Source organism: Procambarus clarkii, chromosome 66 (genome assembly GCF_040958095.1).
Source record: "Procambarus clarkii isolate CNS0578487 chromosome 66, FALCON_Pclarkii_2.0, whole genome shotgun sequence".
Taxonomy (NCBI): Eukaryota; Metazoa; Arthropoda; class Malacostraca; order Decapoda; family Cambaridae; genus Procambarus; species Procambarus clarkii.
In genome coordinates this window covers 28,933,884-28,956,116 of record NC_091215.1, presented here as the reverse complement: position 1 = coordinate 28,956,116, position 22,233 = coordinate 28,933,884, and the positions used below count along the sequence as shown (strand labels likewise).

At 43.4% G+C, this 22,233-nt stretch overlaps 1 protein-coding gene across 2 annotated transcripts in view; it reads left to right on the top strand.

The window, feature by feature from the left end:
- LOC123751518 (pneumococcal serine-rich repeat protein) overlaps window positions 1-22,233 on the top strand; it is a 318,504-nt gene that overhangs the window by 161,929 nt on the left and 134,342 nt on the right. The gene's annotated exons all lie outside the window — the stretch shown is intronic.

The window sequence follows — 22,233 nt, the reverse complement described above, 5'->3', positions numbered from 1 at the left end:
CTGGTTAGGTGGTGTTAAAACTTGTTCGAACGTTGTACCAACGTCGTAGTTTCGGTGGCGGGAAGGCACACGAAATATTTCGTAAGCACGATTCGTAAACAGTGTCCCAGGAAAGTAAGTTCGAGGTGCGTGCACGGGACGTGGTCACGCCCCAAATGGTGTCGTCCCGGGTCTTGTCACGGGCGAGGATTTACGGCCGGCCCCAGAAACACGCCCCTCGAAGGAAAATAAAATTTTACTTTGGTAGGACGGTTCGTCGCTACCTGGGTCGGCTAAGCCTCCGTGAACATCGAGGCAAACACGGAACTCCTCAGCCGTCGCCCCGGTATAAGAGCCACCGGATCCGGAGTGGAGAGGGACAAGCTACAGGAACAACGTATTAAACATTCCGATGTAACCTGATTTAAACAAAGAATTAACCGATCAACACGTTTGAGAATTCGGTCGACATGATCTTAAAGCCCGGGAATTGGATCAACCGAATGGAGGATTGAGCCTAGACGGTTGATCCGTCTAAGGTAGCGGACGGTCACGCTTCTATGAGCAACCCTCCCTACGCCCCTTCTCCCTCAACCATTGGGGTCTTGAGACGGCCCCACATAGGGATTTCAAAGGACCTTCTCTGAGCCTAAGGCACTCCACGACAGAGGGCTTACCCCGAGCGTGAAGAACCGCGGCATTTGAGGTATTTTTCAGGCAAACTTTCCAAGTAATTTTAGCTCAAAGTTTGACCACATGCGCTTCTAACTTCCTGAACATTACTGTGTCTATTATTCTATCAATTGTCTTAAATCTGGCTACGAGACAGTTCCTAAGCCTGTTGGAAGAACTGAATACCTCAGCCCAGCTGGAGCCTGATAGTCGGAACAGCGAAGAGAATGGATTAAGCCTGTTTGAAAAAAGCCACAATTCGCGACCTGAAGATATACGGACCAAAGAAAACGGCAGTAATCCTCCCTACAGAAAACGGCAGTAATCCCCTAGAGAATAGGTCACGCTGTATTAAATACTCACTCGTCCGGATTAACACCTCGTTGTCACCCGAAAAAAACCTCCGGATATCGGTAATGACCAATTATCCGGATTAGTAGTTTGAGAGGACGTTTCAGGAACTCATCATTTCATCCTTTTTGCTGTACTGATGCACGATGACGAGGTTACCTTGAGGTGCTTCCGGGGCTTAGTGTCCCCGCGGCCCGGTCGTCGACCAGGCCTCCTGATGACGAGGACACATAAGGATTTATTAATGGGTTATAAAGGTGTAAATAATCACCTAGCTATTCTCACCTATCTGTACTCACCTAGCTGCATTCCTTGAGTAGAATATTATCTAATTTGGGTGATGGAACGAGTACTCACCTAGTTGAACTCACCTACTTGTGTTTGCGGGGGTTGAGCTCTGGCTCTTTGGTCCCGCCTCTTAACTGTCAATCAACTGGTGGTTAATGTGTTGAGTATTTGAATAGTGATGTTCTACTAGTGACAGGAACTAGGTGAATGCAGCTAGGTGAGTGCACTTAGATGAGTACACTAGCAGCAGTACACTGCGGTAGCAGAGCAGTCTGCTACCTTGAAGAGCTTCACCTGCTTGAGCAAGCCCGTGAGCTCCTGCCTGTAGAGAGGTTACCTCCCTGGGAGGATGACTCATGCAAGATCATCATCAATGAAATGGCAATGAAAAAATCCAACATGATACCACAAGAAATGAGGCACAAGTATCTCGAGGACATTTATAAAGAAGCCGGAGATGAATTAGATCAAATCTACACTGACGGGTCATCTAATCCTATCAATGGCAGGGCTGGTGCAGCATACACGGTAATCAAGGATAATACCTTCCAACGCAGAAATGAAGACAAAGCGCGTATTGAGAACTATGCCTCTTCAACGCAAGCAGAGCTAACTGCCATTGTTATGGCGTTAAGGTTTCTTGAACGGAACACTAATGGTGCAGTGATTTGCACCGATTCAAAAGCAGCACTGCAAAGCCTAAGTAAAAATCAGACAGAAAATCTTGCAATAGTTGCTGAAATCAAGAGAGCTGTGAGAGTACTTACCAACCAGGGAAGAGTCATCAAGTTTCTGTGGATCCCCTCCCATGTTGGAATATGTGGGAATGAACGAGCAGATGTGCTGGCTGCTGAAGGCGCTGAAGGAGACCATATTGAATACTTCATACCCAAGACTCTACTACAAATTAGAGGTATTATCAGGCAACATCACCGTGACAAGGTAACTGAGGAAAGGAGGATAGAAGCACAAACCAGTGAATCTGTACGATGGTACAACATGGTTGCAGCTGGCAATCCCAATCAGTATGGCCGAAGAGGAGGACGACGAGGGAGAGAATCTGTAATAGCGAGAATCCGTCTTGGATACAAATATCCATGGAGATTTGGAATGGAAACAACAGTTGATCAGCGAAGTTGCAGCATCTGTGGTGAGAGTGATGGACACCGCCTTGACCACTATCTACGTGAATGTGAACACCTGAGAGATATTAGGAATAACTGTAGAATAATAAACCCCACATTGTTTGAGTTAGGAAAACACTATTTGGCAAATATTGATACTGTTCTTAAAAGATTTCCCAATTTTGCACCCGCAAGATAACGTAAGCTTTTAAGGGTTGATAAATGTTAATCTTCTTGTTTGAGGAGCTGTGCACTTGAGACAGTTAAGCAAGTCCCAGCTGTGTCTGGGTACAAGTGACAGGATGAACAACCCAGCGGGTTTTCTTCCTATTGGGGAGTGTTGTACATTCTGCTATGGCGGTATGTTCACTCACAAGATGAGTGGCGCTGCCCAATAAACTCGCCCCTCGGGGCAAAATTAAATTAAAATTAAATTATAGCTAGATGAATACCCTGGAAACACAAACCGAAACTGTCTCTATTTCCCGCTTGTTACAACTTGTAATGAAGTTGTTACATCTTGGCTTAACGAGTTTATGACGTATTAGAACGTTGTTACAACTTGTAATAAAGTTGTTACGTCTTGGCTTCATGTGTTTATGACGTATTAGAACGTTGTTACAACTTGTAATAAAGTTGTTACATCTTGGCTTAACGAGTTTATGACGTGTTAGAACGTTGTTACAACTTGCTATATTGCTTGTTATAACTGGTTAAGTGGTGTTAAAACTTGTTCGAACGTTATAGCAACGTCGTAGTTTCGGGTGTGTGTTTGGCGGGATAAAACTAGGTGAGTACAACTAGGTGAATACAACTAGCTGAGTACAACAAGGTGAGTAAACACTGAAGAGAACAACCCACAAATACCCATCACTGCCTCATACGAGTCAAACAACCCTGCCCCCCCCCCAAACCATCTTCCATTCCCCTCAGTTGGTGTCTCTACCAATCCAGGTGTGAGAATATTGCTCCCCTCTTTTTTTCTTAATTGGCAGACGTGTCGCGGCGATATTTCAGGTGAGATGAATTTCCATATTTATTGGGTGTGGTTGGATGTGTTTTTGTGACCCAAGGAGAGGGAGGTCGTTGTGGGAGGGGGGTTGTTGTGGGAGGGGGTCGTTGTGGGAAGGGGGTCGTTGTGGGAAGGGGGTCGTTGTGGGAAGGGGGTCGTTGTGGGAAGGGGGTCGTTGTGGGAGGGGGTCGTTGTGGGAAGGGGGTCGTTGTGGGAAGGGGGTCGTTGTGGGAAGGGGGTCGTTGTGGGAGGGGGGTTGTTGTGGGAAGGGGGTCGTTGTGGGAAGGGGGTCGTTGTGGGAAGGGGGTCGTTGTGGGAGGGGGGTCGTTGTGGGAAGGGGGTCGTTGTGGGAGGGGGTCGTTGTGGGAAGGGGGTCGTTGTGGGAAGGGGGTCGTTGTGGGACGGGGGTCGTTGTGGGACGGGGGTCGTTGTGGGAAGGGGGTCGTTGTGGGAAGGGGGTCGTTGTGGGAAGGGGGTCGTTGTGGGAAGGGGGTCGTTGTGGGTCGTGGAAAGGGGGGAAGGGTATCGTTTAATCCAGCGGACACACTATACTCAAGCAATGCATGATTAAAGTTTAATCTACTAAGGATCAATGTACTGTGAACGAAGATTAGACGTAGGATTAATGAAGGGGTCAGCAAATGATCAATGTTGGATCACTGGAGGTTTAACAAAGGATTAATGTAGAACGAAGGATCAACGGTAGATTAATGTTTAACGAAGGATCAACGGTAGATAAATGTTTAACGTAGGATCAATGTTTTATTAATGTAATATCAATGTTTAATCAGTGTACGATACGTAAATCTACTTATTCATCAACGAAAGACACTTTACACACGATTTCCATCTGAGTACGTTCGAACATCTCTTGAAGAGTGCTTCGCTCGGAGTTCGAATCGCAACTTTCTAAAAGCCTCATCCACGTACTGTAAATACAGATATTTAATTACCAACTTAACCAAAACACCCGACCTATCCTACACTCTTCTATGCATGAAATTATAAATATATTAGTATTATTGTATATAGGATAAAACACGGTGTTTTTAAGTTAACATTTAGGAGTGTGTGTTTAGGTCGGGACTTGAACGAACACAGCTTGAGGACAAGCTGCTGTATCGGAGTAATACAGAGCTGTATCAGAGCTTGTGTTAATATGTAACCTTATCAATACAGCTCTTGTGGTATTCTGTTACATAATACAGTCAAAAAAGGCCCACATTCCTGAAAATTTACAAAATTGTTGTCGCTTTCCTGGAAACACAAACCGAAACTTTCTATATTTTCAGCTTGTTACAACTTGTAATAAAGTTGTTACATCTTGGCTTAACGTGTTTATGACGTATTAGAACGTTGTTACAACTTGGTATATTGGTTGTTATAACTGGTTAGGAGGTGTTAAAACTGGTTCGAACGTTGTACCAACGTCGTAGTTTCGTTGAGTGTTTTATATATTTTATATATTGCTTTTAAAGACATTAAATTCTTTAAATTAAGTCATATTACGACCTTGTTTTTACGTTTTAATACTGAATATGCCAAAAATGAGAAAGGATATTAAAAACGCAATTTCCTGGCGTATTTTTATCAATGTGCATTTTTCCACATAAAACGCTTCGACTGCTCCAAAACGAGCAGTTAGAACGTGTAATTAGAAAGAGATTTTGCTTAAATTTTAGCCTCGGGTCTTAAACGTGCCCTGATGACCAAACCACACATTACAAGATGGCGAAACGACAACGTTTCGGTCCGTCCTGGACCATTGGGAAGTCCTGCGTGTCGACCCGATAATGGTTCAGGACGGACCGAAACGTCGTCGTTTCGCCTCATCTTCTGGTGTATGTTTCGGTCATCATATCTTCAGCCACGTTATTGTGACTCATCGTCTGCACTTGTCCTCTGGGGTCAGATTCACGAAAGCAGTTACGCAAGCACTTACGAACGTGTACATCTTTCCTCAATCTTTGACGGCTTTGGTTACATTTATTAAACAGTTTACAAGCATGAAAACTTCCCATTCATCTGTTGTTATTGTTATAAACAGCCTCCTGGTGCTTCGGAGCTCATTAACTGTTTACTAATATGAAACAAAGCCGCCAAAGATTGAGAAAAGATGTACAGGTTCGTAAGTGCTTTCGTGAATCTTGACCCTGGTACACAGTGCTTCTCAGAGGATCTGTTTCCCTGTATTACCAACTCAAAATCATACACCAATGACCACAACAGCCCACAGATATAAGTTATAGTCTGTATTATTACCAACTCTTAACCTCAGCCACCACAGAGATTAGTCATCCCGTGTCCTGCCAACTCCAGCCTCCACAGCATCCCACAGAAGCCAAACACATCCTGGCCCTCCTGAGAAAATCGTCTTGGGAAATGTCGGACCAGCTCAGAGGAAATAGGTTTGTCTTGGAGGTTACCTCGTCAGTCTCCTCTGAGGCACCTCTTGACTACTTTGGTCTCTTGGCGTTCCTTGGGACGTCTGCAACGACTATTGCGGACACACTTGTTATTGTTCAGGCTGTCTTTATTGTGGGGTGGTCTTTACTGCTGGTAATTAAGGTCTGTAAAGACCTGTGGAGTGCCACGAAGTTGTAGGGTATTTTATTACTGTTGCAAGACCTTGCTATTGCATGGGTTGACTTCCTCAGTCCTCCAACACTGATTGCTTCTTTGTTAATTCATTTGTGTTCACTCACACGTCTCTATCTCCTCATTCTTTACACTCATTCGTCAGTGAGTGTAGAGAGAGAGAGAGAGAGAGAGAGAGAGAGAGAGAGAGAGAGAGAGAGAGAGAGAGAGAGAGAGAGAGAGAGAGAGAGAGAGAGAGAGAGAGAGAAAAAAGAATTTACCCACTCTTCTCTCGATCTTATTTTTCCCTTCCTGTGCTCGTCTGGATCTCTTGAACCAATCCCACCCTCCAGTGCGTTAAGCGCAGGAAACAGTGCACGGCCAGTGAAGGCGAGGGATGCCAAGGGTGGACACACCTTGAACGTGGATGCCCGTTCGAGCCTACTTGAACGATTGAGTGAATGTCTGAATCTCCAGTGGAGGGAAGACTGATCTATACCACATCCTGGTGGGGCTTTGTAGCCCCCGGCTGTAGGGCTGTTTATTGTTTAACGGTTATTATGCTTTGTGTGAGCCTAAGGTGAGAGAGAGAGAGAGGGAGAGAGAGAGAGAGAGAGAGAGAGAGAGAGAGAGAGAGAGAGAGAGAGAGAGAGAGAGAGAGAGAGAGAGAGAGAGAGAGAGAGAGAAAGAGAGAGATTTTCAGCTATTTAACAATTTTGAATTGTAATTAGCTACGAGCTATCATTATTCGCCTTCCTCATTATTTAACGATAACAGTTATCGTTCATGACTTCCTCATGGCCGAATGATGACAGAGCAACCTTGTTGTTGTGGCTGAGAAGTAGCATGTGGGGTGGTTTCTGCTTGATCTGCTATGTTGTTGTCAAGTTGCCTCTCGGCTTCTTTCCTCAATCTGAGGTACTCATTGTCTAGTCACTCTGGTACCTCCCGCGGCTCTCTCTCTCTCTCTCTCTCTCTCTCTCTCTCTCTCTCTCTCTCTCTCTCTCTCTCTCTCTCTCTCTCTCTCTCTCTCTCTCTCTCTCTCTCTCTCTCTCTCCTCTGTTTGAGTGTGTTTTCTGATGGATTTCTGCTAAACTGACTGACTGTCTCTTGTCAATTCTTGGCTGTCTCTCACCACCTGCTAGCTGTCTCTCACCAGCTGCTAGCTGTCTCTCACCAGCTGCTAGCTGTCTCTCACCAGCTGCTAGCTGTCTCTCACCATCTGCTAGCTGTCTCTCACCAGCTGCTAGCTGTCTCTCACCAGCTGCTAGCTGTCTCTCACCAGCTGCTAGCTGTCTCTCACCATCTGCTAGCTGTCTCTCACCAGCTGCTAGCTGTCTCTCACCAGCTGCTTCTCTCACACACGAACCGGTTACGCTATTGAGGGTGATAAATTACAACTGCAGGGGGCAGTAACTAGCCAAACTGTTTTGATTAACGTCACAAGTTTGGTGCAAAGTTTGGTCCTACAAAGCCCGATAAACACCGCGTGCTGGACCAAACAGTTTATTAAGCCTCACGCCCCTGTGTAACTGGTAGCTTATTTACAATCTAGTTTAATTTTTATATATATATAAATTTTTGTGTTTATATACGTACAAAGATGGTTAGACTGTTTTTCTTGATGGTGGTTAATTCACAGCGATAAACTCTCGTTATCGTTGTTTATAAGTGACGCAATTACCGTTAATAAGTGACGCAATTCCCGTTAATAAGTGACGCAATTCTCGTTAATAAGTGACGCAATTCTCGTTAATAAGTGACGCAATTCCCGTTAATAAGTGACGCAATTCTCGTTAATAAGTGACGCAATTCTCGTTAATAAGTGACGCAATTCTCGTTGATAAGTGACGCAATTCCCGTTAATAAGGGAGGCAATTACCCGTTAACAGCTAATGCGGAACATTCACCAATGTTTAATAGACTATCATGATTACCGATGCTCTGTTAAACAGATAATCCTGACGGCTTCAACTTTGATATATCAACCGACAAGTCTGAATCCTATATATCCCTCCCCCCCCTTCCCTCCTACCCCTCCCCCCCCCCTTCCCTCCTACCCCCTCCCCCCTAAAAAAAAGGATGGGACGGTTAAATGTACACTGAAACGGATTCGCTAATCATACCTACTTATTCCCTCACAGCCTACAGGATTCTTTTGAAGATTGGGTTTTTGGAGATGGGGGTGGGGGGGGGGGGAGAGGATGGCGATGCACAGATGATGGGAAAGTTTACAAATGGGAAATACAGTGAGAGGTATGACAGCAGGCGGACTGTCCGCCTTGCTGACACGATGTGTGGGTGTTGGCAGCTAGGCTAAGCTTGCTCCCTCTTGTCAGGGAGCTGTGAGTGTGTGAGAGGTTCTTCACATGTGTTTCACCATATATGGATGTCTATAGATGAATATAGTGTAGCAATCGTATATGAAGGCTGATGCGGGAGCTTTGGATTGAGAGAGGGGAAAGAGGGGAGCAAGAGAGGGGGAAAGAGGAGGGGGGGGGAAGGAATAGTGAGAAGGGGTGGGGGGGGGAAGGAATAGTGAGAAGGGGTGGGGGGGGGGGGAGGGGGAATGCAATCATTCAAATGCTCACATTGCCAAAACGTAAAATTTTTCGGTCATGAAACTTCAATACTCGGGAGGGAGAGGGAGAGGGGGGGTTGGGGGGGGTTAGGGGGGGTGGGGGGTTAATTACCGGTTCATAAATGACAACAAGGTAATTACCCAGCCGGCCTTTAGCTTGATGAGGATTACTGTAAATGATGGGGAGGGGGGGGGGGTTGATTAATCTCCCTCCCCCCCCCCCCACCCCAACCCACCCCCACCCCCACCCCACCCCACCCGCCCCCCTAAGCTCATGATGGTAATTAGTCATTTGTCTATACTCTTTTGTTAGGTCGTAAACACCAGGTGATAATTGGGCTGTTAGCGTTGTTATTGTTTTTTTCCTTGTCCTTCTCGTCACTTTTATTGTTTGTGGTCATTTTTTCATCATGTGGTGGAGAGAGAGAGAGAGAGAGAGAGAGAGAGAGAGAGAGAGAGAGTGAGAGAGAGAGAGAGAGTGAGAGAGAGAGAGAGAGAGAGTGAGAGAGAGAGAGAGAGAGAGAGTGAGAGAGAGAGAGAGAGAGAGTTTGTAAGATTCGGTGAGGAGGGGCAAAGGGAAGTGAGAGAAAGTTGCAGGGGAAGTGAGAGAAAGTTGCAGGGGAAGTGAGAGAAGGTTGCAAGGGGGGGCGAGGGGGGGTTGAGAGACCTCTACGATACCTCATAACTCAAGGTGTTGCCAGAGAAACGACGATCAGTTTTCCAATACTTCCGTCTCCGGCGGCTCCCGATAATCCTCTTACTTAAAGTTTATGGGTATTCCCGCTATCCTCCCTCGGGCGCAGAGTTCCTACACTGTCTGTGTGCACTCAGGAGGCCTCCCAAGACACTCGTACGCACTCACGAGGCTTCCAAGACACTCGTACGCACTCACGAGGCTTCCAAGACACTCGTGCGCACTCACGAAGCCTCCCAAGACACTCGTGCGCACTCACGAAGATTCCCAAGACACTGATACGCACTCACAAAGCTTCCAAGACACTCGTGCGCACTCACGAAGCCTCCCAAGACACTCGTACACACTCACATGGCTTAACATACCGCTTCGTACACGTAACATATAGATTCACTTAACTTAAAAATATTCATACACACTCACACTCACGTTCATAATAGAAAGATTCATATTGACTCAGATACCTTAACAGACAAGTTCGAATCAACTCACGAAGCTTCTCAGACGTACAGAGATACAAATAAACTTATAAGACACACACAGGGCGGCTCAGATACCTCCTAGACAGATTCACACAGACTCACGAGAAAAAGTTACAGGATAGACTCATAAAACAGCTTCAAAGGACCCTTAGGTTTTAAAGAGACGTGAACTGACAGAGTTATCAAGGTAATATGAACCTCTTGCTGTGGATGCTTGCTCTTGCTGTGGTTGGACCTGATGTGCAACACTGAAGAAAATACCCAGTTTGCAGAATGTCACCAAATTACCTGTATCAAACTTGAAAGGGTTGCAAAAGATGGCTACTTGACTTAAACTCAAGCAAGAGCAAGGTTGTTAAATAGGTTGGAGAAGTGGCGAGGCCTCAGCGGTAACCCACATCCTCAAGTCATACTCGTTCGAGTTGCGGTCGACCTAAAGACACATTCATCAATTGTATATATATTGTGTTTTCAAACAAAATTATTTTCTCAAATATAAGTATAGGTAACTGCCTAGGTTCGAATCCTTCAGGGGTCAAGAGTTTTCTGATGCATAAATATAGGTATATATAGTATTTGGTATATTGTTAGTCCTAGATTGGTTTATGTTAGGGAGTTATAGGTTCTGTCTAATTATTTGTATTTGCAAGCGCTTGAGTGAAGCATTAACAGAGCTGCGATTCGAATATAGTCGTCAATGAATCATTGTTGGATAGATGATCGATCGTCATCAGTTGTGAGGACGGGCTGGTGTTGATGAGGACGGTCTGGTGTTGATGAGGACGGGCTGGTGTTGATGAGGACGGGCTGGTGTTGATGAGGACGGTCTGGTGTTGATGAGGAAGGTCTGGTGTTGATGAGGACGGTCTGGTGTTGATGAGGACGGGCTGGTGTTGATGAGGACGGTCTGGTGTTGATGAGGACGGTCTGGTGTTGATGAGGACGGTCTGGTGTTGATGAGGACGGTCTGGTGTTGATGAGGACGGGTTTTCCTTTCACAAACAAGGGAGAACGCGGTTACAACCAGATTAACGAGCAATTAGCCAATTGCGCGTTTAACGACAGCTAGCCATATAGGTAACAAAACAGACGTCTAGCTTACGAACTGCGCCATAAACCATGATCTTAAGAGCTCTTAAGATGATGTACTCATCATCTAAAGAGTACGCAGAGCCCAGAAGCCCCCTTGTGAGAGCACTCAAGGATTCGAACTCTCCCACAACTCCCATGAACACTGCACAAATGAACCCAAACTGTGACGGGAATCACTGACAGGATTTCCACCATCGAGGAGAAGAAACAAGTACCAAAAAATATATATTTTTTTGCTTATTTTAAACGAGATTTCAATATTTCGGCAGAATTTTTTTTTCACATTCTCGTTCGGTATTTCGATAGTCGAGGGTCGTTTGGACCTTCGCGGGTGGCCGGTGACAGAGAGAGATGGTGTAGGGCGGAGGAGATAGGTGTAGAGGAGAGATAACTAGAGGGGTGTAGAGGAGAGATAACTAGAGGGGTGTAGAGGAGAGATAACTAGAAGGGTGTAGAGGAGAGATAACTAGGGGGTTGTAGAGGAGAGATAACTAGAGGGGTGTAGAGGAGAGATAACTAGAGGGGTGTAGAGGAGAGATAACTAGAGGGGTGTAGAGGAGAGATAACTAGAGGGGTGTAGAGGAGAGATAACTAGAGGGGTGTAGAGGAGAGATAACTAGAGGGGTGTAGAGGAGAGATAACTAGAGGGGTGTAGAGGAGAGATAACTAGAGGGGTGTAGAGGAGAGATAACTAGAGGGGTGTAGAGGAGAGATAACTAGAGAAGAGGAGATAGGAAGGAAAGTCGTAACATTTTAAAAATATTTTTTTACCCACATGGCACTATACTGTATACATAATATTGGAGGGGGACATGTATGAAAGGGGGGGAGTGAGGGTGTGTATATTTACCATTGTGGATGGTGAGTGTGTGTGTATACTTACCATGGTAGAGTGGTAAAATGTATACATACCCTGGTGGAGAATGGTAATATGTATACATACCATGATTGAGTTACCATCTTATTCCTTTACCATGGTATAACCTTCCTTTATCAAATCAGCTTTCTTGGCAGTTATTAAACACCTTTTCCAGCTTGGAAACTTAACAACCCAAGATTATTATTTTTATAAACAGCCTCGTGGACCAGAGGAGTTCATATATTGTTTAATAAATGTAAACAAAGCCGCCATGATTGGGGAAAGATGGTCAGGTTTCGTAACTGGTAGTGTAAATGTTTTTGGTGGTTAATACACTATGAGTATTTAATACACTTAAACCACTATGAGATGACGTCATTCCATCTGACGTACCCTATTGGTTAATGAGGCTACGAAGAACACCTACGTATCAATCCATCGTTAACAGGTATTTTTAGCTCTTCTGGTCCTTGTTACTAAGAGCTATAATACCTTGATTGTATTTAACCCGACGACTGTTGAAGAATAGTCAAAGTTTTATTTATTCGCGTCAAATTTTTTTGTTGTCCCCTAAAGTGGTGCTTCGACACCCGTTTGATCAAAAAGTCTTGGCTTGTTTCAGCCTAATTACTTCTCTTGTAATTTCAACCATTTTTCAGTCGTTTGAATTCGTGAACGAGCCTCTTTTTTTTTCCCCCTTGTGATGATACGTACATTTTTGTACGAATTTTTTACTTGTATGCCATTATCGAGCGTGAACTTTAGGAGGTATATTGCGCTTGTCAAAAATAAAAATAAAATCTTGAACGATGTGTGTATATACTCTCTGGATGTTATTTTAATTATTCGTAAAAAAATAAACAGTAAATTTACTGGGTCCTTGATGTATGAGTGTAAAAAGAAGGTGTTTTACACCCTCTCAACATCGAAGTCACTCTGAACATCGAAGTCACTCTGAACATCGAAGTCACTGAACATCGAAGTCACTCTCAACATCGAAGTCACTGAACATCGAAGTTACTCTCAACATCGAAGTCACTGAACATCGATGTCACTGAACATCGAAGTCACTCTGAACATCGAAGTCATTCTTAACATCGAGTGACCACCTCACTTCTCATCACACTCGCATAGATGAGAGATGTAGTTCTGTTAATAGAGAGAGAGGGGAGGAGGGCGGGTCGTGTGTGAAAGTGAGACAAAGTCAGCAGAGAGACAGACAGAGAACATATAAATATAGAGAGAGAGCTTCGACTCCATATCGTTCTCTTCCTTCCAAGGTGGTTGAATCTTTTTCCTGTCACGATCGTCGAGCGTTGCCTTAAGGGGGAATGAAGTCTTTTGACAGTCAACACTTTGACTCCACGTCAAAAATATATATTGTCTTTCTCGTGCGTTGCAAAATTGCAAGAGGGTTCTCAGTCTAAACTGTCAGAGGGTCCTTGAAACTACGTCGCCATTGTCTAGATAACGTCGAAACGACGTCATAATTGTCAGAATTACGTTGAAACTACCCAATTTACCTCCATCCCTCCTCACTCTTCAGCGTCCCCTATTTCCCCTCCCTCTCTCTTCCTCTCTCGGACTTGAGTCTCACCCCCTCCCCTACTTTCCCTCTATCTCTCCCTCACTATCGTGTTTGGAGTTTCTCTGTTTTCAGTTTTTCCCTTGTTTCCACTGACCAACTTCGCGTGTTGGCAAGTTTGGGCGGCCAGAGAAGCCAGCAGTGAGGAAAGGTTTTCATTTCGTGCTGGAGATGCTGGATGGGAAAATTTTATCAGAAAGAGAGAGAGAGAGAAAGTTTACTAAGGCGATGTATTAAAACAAAATGTAATCTCCACTTTCTTGTGTGAAGACTTCTAATATCTGATTGTCTTAATAGAAAGTTGTCGCCCCATTAGATCGTTGGACAAGGCCAATAATGAGGAGAAACCGCATTCCTAAGATATATATATATATATATATATATATATATATATATATATATATATATATATATATATATATATATATATATATATAGGCTTCTTGTCGAACCTTCCACATACAGTAAATAATAATATTAATAATAATAATATTAATTCCCATCTGCGAGACAACGGTAGTATCCGGAGCCTCGATCCTGGCACTCCGGGGATTTATTTAAAGAGTTGGAGATTCGGGAGGATTTATTTCTCCTCTGCGATTAGGGAGTTAAGAGCTCAATGGAAAGAATTTCCTCTGTCATTAATTCTCTTCAGATCTGATGTCAATTTCGTGGATTTTGGCTTCTGAAGGATAAGTAGCAATGATCTGCTAAAGAGAGAGAGAGACAGAGACAGAGAGAGAGAGAGAGAGAGAGAGAGAGAGAGAGAGAGAGAGAGAGAGAGAGAGAGACAGACAGAGACAGAGAGATCATGGTGTTTGATTTCACAACCACAATTTTGATCATCAAACACAACTAAACTAAATAAATAAAATTTCAAAACATTAGACCACAATTAACGTTACATAAAGTAACGTAACATAAAGTAACGTAACATAAAGTAACGTAACATAAAGTAACGTAACATAAAGTAACGTAACATAAAGTAACGTAACATAAAGTAACGTTACATAAAGTAACGTAACATAAAGTAACGTAACATAAAGTAACGTAACATAAAGTAACGTTACATAAAGTAACGTAACATAAAGTAACGTAACATAAAGTAACGTAACATAAAGTAACGTAACATAAAGTAACGTAACATAAAGTAACGTAACATAAAGTAACGTAACATAAAGTAACGTTACATAAAGTAACGTAACATAAAGTAACGTAACATAAAGTAACGTAACATAAAGTAACGTTACATAAAGTAACGTAACATAAAGTAACGTAACATAAAGTAACGTAACATAAAGTAACGTAACATAAAGTAACGTAACATAAAGTAACGTAACATAAAGTAACGTAACATAAAGTAACGTAACATAAAGTAACGTAACATAAAGTAACGTTACATAAAGTAACGTAACATAAAGTAACGTTACATAAAGTAACGTAACATAAAGTAACGTAACATAAAGTAACGTAACATAAAGTAACGTTACATAAAGTAACGTAACATAAAGTAACGTTACATAAAGTAACGTAACATAAAGTAACGTAACATAAAGTAACGTAACATAAAGTAACGTTACATAAAGTAACGTAACATAAAGTAACGTTACATAAAGTAACGTAACATTAAGTAACGTAACATAAAGCGGGGGGGGGGGCACCCCTTGGAATCCTAAATAACTTCCTCAGTATGTGAAAAATTCTTTAATATGCTGTATCCGAGATTGGTGCAAAAACAGATATAAACAAACACTGCAAACAATAACAAGATGAATTTAGCTTCGTGTCTGTTTGTAAACATGTTTTGACCAAAATTTCAAAGGGCGCCTATTGTGACCTTTCCGTGGATGCTAACAAGATTAAGGGTAGTGGTGGTGGGAGATGAATCAAACATCAAGGTCAGGGGGGAGAGAGAGAGAGAGAGAGAGAGAGAGAGAGAGAGAGAGAGAGAGAGAGAGACAGAGACAGAGACAGAGAAAGAGAGACAGAGACAGACAGAGACAGAGACAGAGACAGAGACAGAGACAGAGAGAGAGAGAGAGAGAGAGAGAGAGACAGACATATATATATATATAGAGGTTTTAATACAGCTTCCAGTGTGAGACCATTGAAAATCAGTGTTGCCAGAGAGTAGGTGTACTAGAATCAGTTGTATGAGATTAAGATAAATCCATTGAGTGTTTTAGTACACCACAGATTACTGTAATCCCAGAAGGATTAACCAACGGACCCAAGTAAAAAATAGGGCCAAGAAAGCCCAAAGTTCTTGACATTTATAAACTAAATCTCCAGGTAATTGAAGGGTCGATAATCCCATTAATTTCAAACAGGTTTCAGGCAATAAATAGGCCGAGAATCCGCTATCTTTTCAACCGCTGTGTCCGGAAAAGGACGGAATGGGTTAGAGGGTTGTCCTCGGATAAACGGGAACCATCTGGGTGGTTTCGGCGTTTCATTAAGTCCAACAACCACTCATGCAGCTGAGAGTAGCACTGTATGTCAGCTGTGTTTACTATGCCTGATGTGGTCCTCACATGAGACTCTCGTCCGTTCATCGTGTCGTTCCATTCATTAAATCCAGGATGGGAGAGGAAAGGGAAACGAGAAGGTTGGGGTGGGAGCCTGTCGGCCGAGCGGACAGCACGCTGGACTTGTGATCCTGTCGTCCTGGGTTCGATCCCAGGCGCCGGCGAGAAACAATGGGCAGAGTTTCTTTCACTCTATGCCCCCTGTTACCTAGCAGTAAAATAGGTACTTGTGTGTTAGTCAGCTGTCACGGGCTGCTTCCTAATGGGTGGAGGCCTGGTCGAGGACCGGGCCGCGGGGACACTAAAGCCCCGAAATCATCTCAAGATAACCTCAAGATAACCTCAAGATATAGTGGGTGGGCGGGGGTTTCGGTTTCTCATTCATTAGAAACGCGAAATCCTACGCTAAGCTCTCCGGCTATTCACTAAACGTAGCGCACCTTGAGTTCGGTTCAACAATCCCATTCACTTCAAATCCTGGATTGGTCTTGAGGCTTTGCTTCTCATTCACGAGGTCTGTATATAACCTTCCGTGCTGGTGTTTACACACCCAACCCTGGCTTAAGCTTGTCTTAAGGCTCGGTTGGTTTATTATAATGCTGGGGCAGGCGTGGGAGGACTCTACAGATCCACAAGGGCCGTGACGAGGATTCGAACCTGCGTCCAGGAGCATCCCAGACACTGCCTTAGAAATAGCCTAAGCTACTCTATCCCTTTGAGATGTATTTCTTGCTTATCTCAATAAACATACTTGAACTTGAACTTGAACACTGCCTTAATCGACTGAGCTACGACAGGGTTAAAGGTGGATTTGTGGATGTGTTCATTTGATGCATCACGTTAGTGTGATCTCTGTGTGTAGTGTAGTGGGAGGACTGTGTTCACTACGAGTATATTGTACCAATCCGTCCTCTTAAAAAGAACGTCACTTTTGGCTCGTATGCGCGATATGGCCAAATTTGGACGTAATTTGACATGAAATCGACTCACAAAAGTGACGTACTGTTCCGTTTTCTGTTTGAGTCGTCCGGCTTACTCGGCAAGCTTAGAAGAGGATTCTTTCCATTAACGTTTTTCATACAATTTTGAAACTTTATGAGAATTTCCTGCCCACCTAACATATCAGAGGACCCTTAACTTACTGTTGTTGAAAAAAAAATCCCAAATTTATATTATTTTTTTTTTCATTTTCAAATTACATCCATATTCGGCCATATATCTTGAGGTTATCTTGAGATGATTTCGGGGCTTTAGTGTCCCCGCGGCCCGGTCCTCGACCAGGCCTCCACTCCCAGGAAGCAGCCCGTGACAGCTGACTAACACCCAGGTACCTATTTACTGCTAGGTAACAGGGGCATTCAGGGTGAAAGAAACTTTGCCCATTTGTTTCTGCCTGGTGCGGGAATCGAACCCGCGCCACAGAATTACGAGTACTGCGCGCTATCCACCAGGCTACGAGGCCCCTCTACGGGCAAACGGCCAAAAGCAACGTTCTTTTTAAGAGGACAGGTTGCTGAGCTGCAGGTAGGTGCCCAACAACATCTTGTTTAGCGGTAGAATCGATTTAAAAGCAAATTTATCACCCTCAAAGTGCCTTTCAATTTTGAGCACATATTAGAGGACTTCTTACTGAATGTGAATTACTAATCAAAACATTGAATAATTAGTTTAGTTTAATTCATTTATTATGCACCTCATACCCATCTTTTTGGCGGTAGTGGAAAGGGTTACAGAGGCACATAATGGGCTCAGGGACTAAACCCCACAATTCATTTAGCTAAGCAAGATACAATCTATCTTGATGAGCTAGTTGCAAAATTCAGTATAAGTCGTCACATCATCAATGGGTTTGAGATCGACCACAAGTACAGGTTCTAAATTAAGCAACTGACATATGTGGAGAGCTAGTGTCACAATTGATATGTTTGTCCTGCACACCGCCCCCCATCCAGTGGGTAGCAGTAGATAGGTTACAATCACTTAGTTACTATCTACAGTTAGCAAACTGGGAATATTTGGCTAACATATCTAGTAGTAGATCATTTTGAATGAAATGTTTCCAACGTCTCTGAATTCTGAATTCAATTGTCAGAACAACCCGTTCTCGCACTTTCTTACAGTCAATATTGACATTAAATACGTGCATATGTGACATACTAAACATACTAGTTTACCTTGAAAAGCTTCATAGAAAACACTGACCTTACCTAACCTTCTTAGTATGTTAAGATAAGCATCTTATTGCTTCGTAATTACAATTATTACTTAACCTATTATAGGTATAGGTTAAGTAATACCTATTATATAGGTATACGTTAAGTAATAATTCCTCAAGACAAAGTTTCTTGCAACGAAAGGCTTTGAAACTGCGCATTACATAAGTTTACCCTGTAGGTGAATACGTTCTCTTACAAGACGAGAAAATATCAATAGAAAATGGACTCTGCAAGATGAGGTGACTCACTTAGAAGAGGATTATCCTTTGCTTTACTCATATTCACAAAGATATCACAATCTATTAGGTAGATGGTAGCCCCTTAGGTCAATTCTTGAAGGAGTTAATAAACTTTGTATAATATAAAAAGAAAGTTTGAATTAATGAGTCAGAAAGGCCTCCATTCTAATAAAATGAAGCAGTCTCCGTGGTGTAGTGGTAAGACACTCGTCTGGCGTTCCGCGAGCGCTATGTCATGGGTTCGTATCCTGGCCGGGGAGGATTTACTGGGCGCAATTCCTTAACTGTAGCCTCTGTTTAACACAACAGTAAAATGTGTACTTGGATGAAAAAACGATTCTTCGCGGCAGGGGATCGTATTCCAGGGACCATAGGATTAAGGACTTGCCCGAAACGCTACGCGTACTAGTGGCTGTACAAGAATGTAACAACTCTTGTATATATCTCAAAAAAAATCTAATAAAATGCCTCCATTTTATCCGGAGGCATAAAATGGAGATTGAAAATGACTATTCTCATTCGGGGCCTTAAAATGGAACTTCACTCGTATGCAGTCGAGTTATGAGAGCTTCGTGGCTCGTTCAGAAGCTGAGGAACAACACTCTTAAAGTTTAAAGTTTTACAAAGTGTAAGTTTAAGCTTCGGGTTATTGCAGTAAATGGCCGGCTTTTCGGATAAGCTTTTTGAAGAGTTAAAAAGCTCTTTTACGTTCTTTTCCAAACTTAACAGTGGGAGCACATTTTCTGACGTAAAGGTTCAAACTATCAAACCTTTGATAGGAAGCAAAACATATTTCTGTTTTCACATTGAGCTTGAAAGCAGTGCCAGTTGCAACAGATGACGAAGTTTAAAGGCAACAATGCCTGGAACAAAAGAAGTATATTAGCTATTGCAACAAAGACAGAACCTGACAACTCGTTAGCGGCTTGCAATAACAGCAAAGACAACAAAGACACTATTCCCCCATCGATGCCGTGAAACAAGGACACTATTCACCTACGATTCTCCTCTTTACTCAGTCAAAATAATTAAAAAGAATCTAGATAGACGTTATCTTGAGATGATTTCGGGGCTTTAGTGTCCCCGCGGCCCGGTCCTCGACCAGGCTTCCACCCCCAAGAAGCAGCCCGTGAGCAGCTGACTAACACCCAGGTACCTATTTTACTGTTAGGTAACAGGGGCATAGGGTGAAAGAAACTCTGCCCATTGTTTCTCGCCGGCGCCTGGGATCGAACCCAAAACAGCATGCTAAAGTGCTAAATAGCACTGCTAAAGAAGACCAGGCAATGCTCTCACGTGAGACAATTACTTAGTGTGGTCTAGTTATAGTGGTCTATATAGCTGGTTATCTAGTGTGACTAACTAGTTAGTAGTTGATACAGCTGCTAATCTAGTACCATCTAGTTAGGGGGGGTCTATATAGCTGGTTATCTAGTGTGACTAGTTAGTAGTTGATACAGTTGCTAATCTAGTACCATCTAGTTAGGGGAGTCTATATAGCTGGTTATCTAGTGTGGTCTAGTTATAGTGGTCTATATAGCTCGTTATCTAGTGTGGTCTAACTATTTATTGGTCTCTGTAGGTGATAATTAATTAAAGTCAAGGTGGGAACAGAGTAATTAAATACTAATAACTTTCTCTCTCTGTATTAAAACTCTATTTATTAACATTACAAAATAATATATATCATTTGTTTCATAATATATAGCTTTATACGTTTTATATTTTGTATATAACAAAGGTAATTATCGACTGCATGGGGAAAAATGGGTGATTATTTTTTGTTCTATGTTCGGACATGATAATTGTTCCAATCATGCATGCATGCTCTCTGTGTTTATCTGTATATTAGATAGATAGATAGAGAGAGAAGATTAAGGGCACGAAATGACAAACAGGAGGGTAGGGACACACAATAGACAGGGTGACAGAAGGAGACAGGGACAGGTACAGTGTAGCAGACAGTAAGGTAGACAGGTGACCAGACAGGGAGACAGAAGGGTACAGAGACAGGTACAGTGTAGCAGACAATAAGGGAGACAAGTGACCAGACAGGGAGACAGAAGGGTACAGGTACAGTGTAGCAGACAGTAAGGGAGACAGGTGACCAGACAGGGAGACAGAAGGGTACAGGTACAGTGTAGCAGACAGTAAGGGAGACAGGTGACCAGACAGGGAGACAGAAGGGTACAGGTACAGTGTAGCAGACAGTAAGGGAGACAGGTGACCCTCTCTCCTGATTTAACACAATATTTGCCCGTCCTGATTGTTTCCTAGACCGTCAACACGACTTTTAATGGAAGCTTTCTATTAAAAGAAACCAGATGACTCCCTTCTGTTCTCGCGAAGGTCTCCTCTGTCAGACTGAAACCTTACTGGCTGGTACCTATTTACTGCTAGGTAACATGGGCATAGGGTGAAAGAAACTTTGCCCATTGTTTCTCGCCGTCGCCTGGGATCGAACACAGGATCATGCACAAGTCCAGCGTGCTGTCCGCTCGGCCAACCGGCTCCCACAAGGGGGGGGGGGAGTACAAGTGATGGAGGGAGAAGTGGGGGTGAGAACGAGAAGGATTTGGGATCTAACCCTCTCGTCAAAGGATCAAAGTAACGTCAATGCTTTTTAGCCTCGTGACTGGCTTCCGGCTAATTATGGTCTCTTGAAAAGTTTCCTTTGTGCTCTGACAGTTGATCAAGAGTCAGCGGACCATTTCGCCTCTGGTCAGAGGTGGTAGCCACATCATCTCTGGAAAGCCAAGCCAGTATTTTGTCGAATTGCAAATGAGAAATGGTTGCAAGGCCACGTATTGCAGGCTTGTTTTTAATGTAAAGTGTGGAGCTGGAGCACCGCAGGTGATCAGCCTTGACAGTGATTGCGACAACATGAGGGTTGCAACATGCATGTCTCGAAGCTGTCAAGAAAATATGATTTACCAAATCCTGTTGCTGGTGATTACGTTCAAATAGATAGTGTCTGTTAAGGCAGTCTCTGGGATGTTCCCGGACGCAGGTTCGAATCCTCGTCACGGCCCTTGTGGATTTGTTCAGTGTCTGTTAATGTTACGTATTTGTATATGCTCTTATACATATGTGAATTTGATCTTACATGTGTGTGTGTGTGTGTACTCACCTAGTTGTACTCACCTAGTTGTGCTTGCGGGGGTTGAGCTCTGGCTCTTTGGTCCCGCCTCTCAACCGTCAATCAACAGGTGTACAGGTTGTGTGTGTGTGTGTGTGTGTGTGTGTGTGTGTGTGCTTTCACATGTGTAGCCATGCTCCTACCTATGTAAACTTGATAATATATGGGCCTCCCCATACAAATATTCCAAAATTTCACCCTATACTCCCGTATCACCTTTCCTCACTATCCTCACCCCCACTCACCACCCTCACAACCCACTCCCTCACCACTCACACACTAGCTTCAACACACTCGAAGATAAGTCATCGCCTCACATTCTCACAGCATCGAAGTTTTCACAAAATTTAGGTTCAAGGACGCGGAAGTTTTGGATCGACAAAGGCCTGGACACCGTTTAATAATTCTCCTCGATGGTGTTTGATCACTTTGTTAGAAGTTGGGGTTAAAACACACATGCTACAGACCGCGATGATTTCTCTTTGCTGGTTCCATAAGCGGTGTTTGGAACCCGCAAGTGATTTGTAGTTTGACTTATCGTGGGGTTCATAGGGGGCTTCGTGTTCTCTGGAGGGTCTAATTAAGTGTTTCATGTTCTCTGGAGGGTCTAATTAAGTGCTTCATGTTCTCTGAATTGTCTCCGTGAGTGCTTCATGCACTTAAGGAGACCATCTCTCCTTAAGTGCATGAAGGAGAGATGGTCTCTCTCTCTCTCTCTCTCTCTCTCTCTCTCTCTCTCTCTCTCTCTCTCTCTCTCTCTCTCTCTCTTTCTCTCTCTCTCTCTCTCTCTCTCTCTCTCTCTCTCTCTCTCTCCT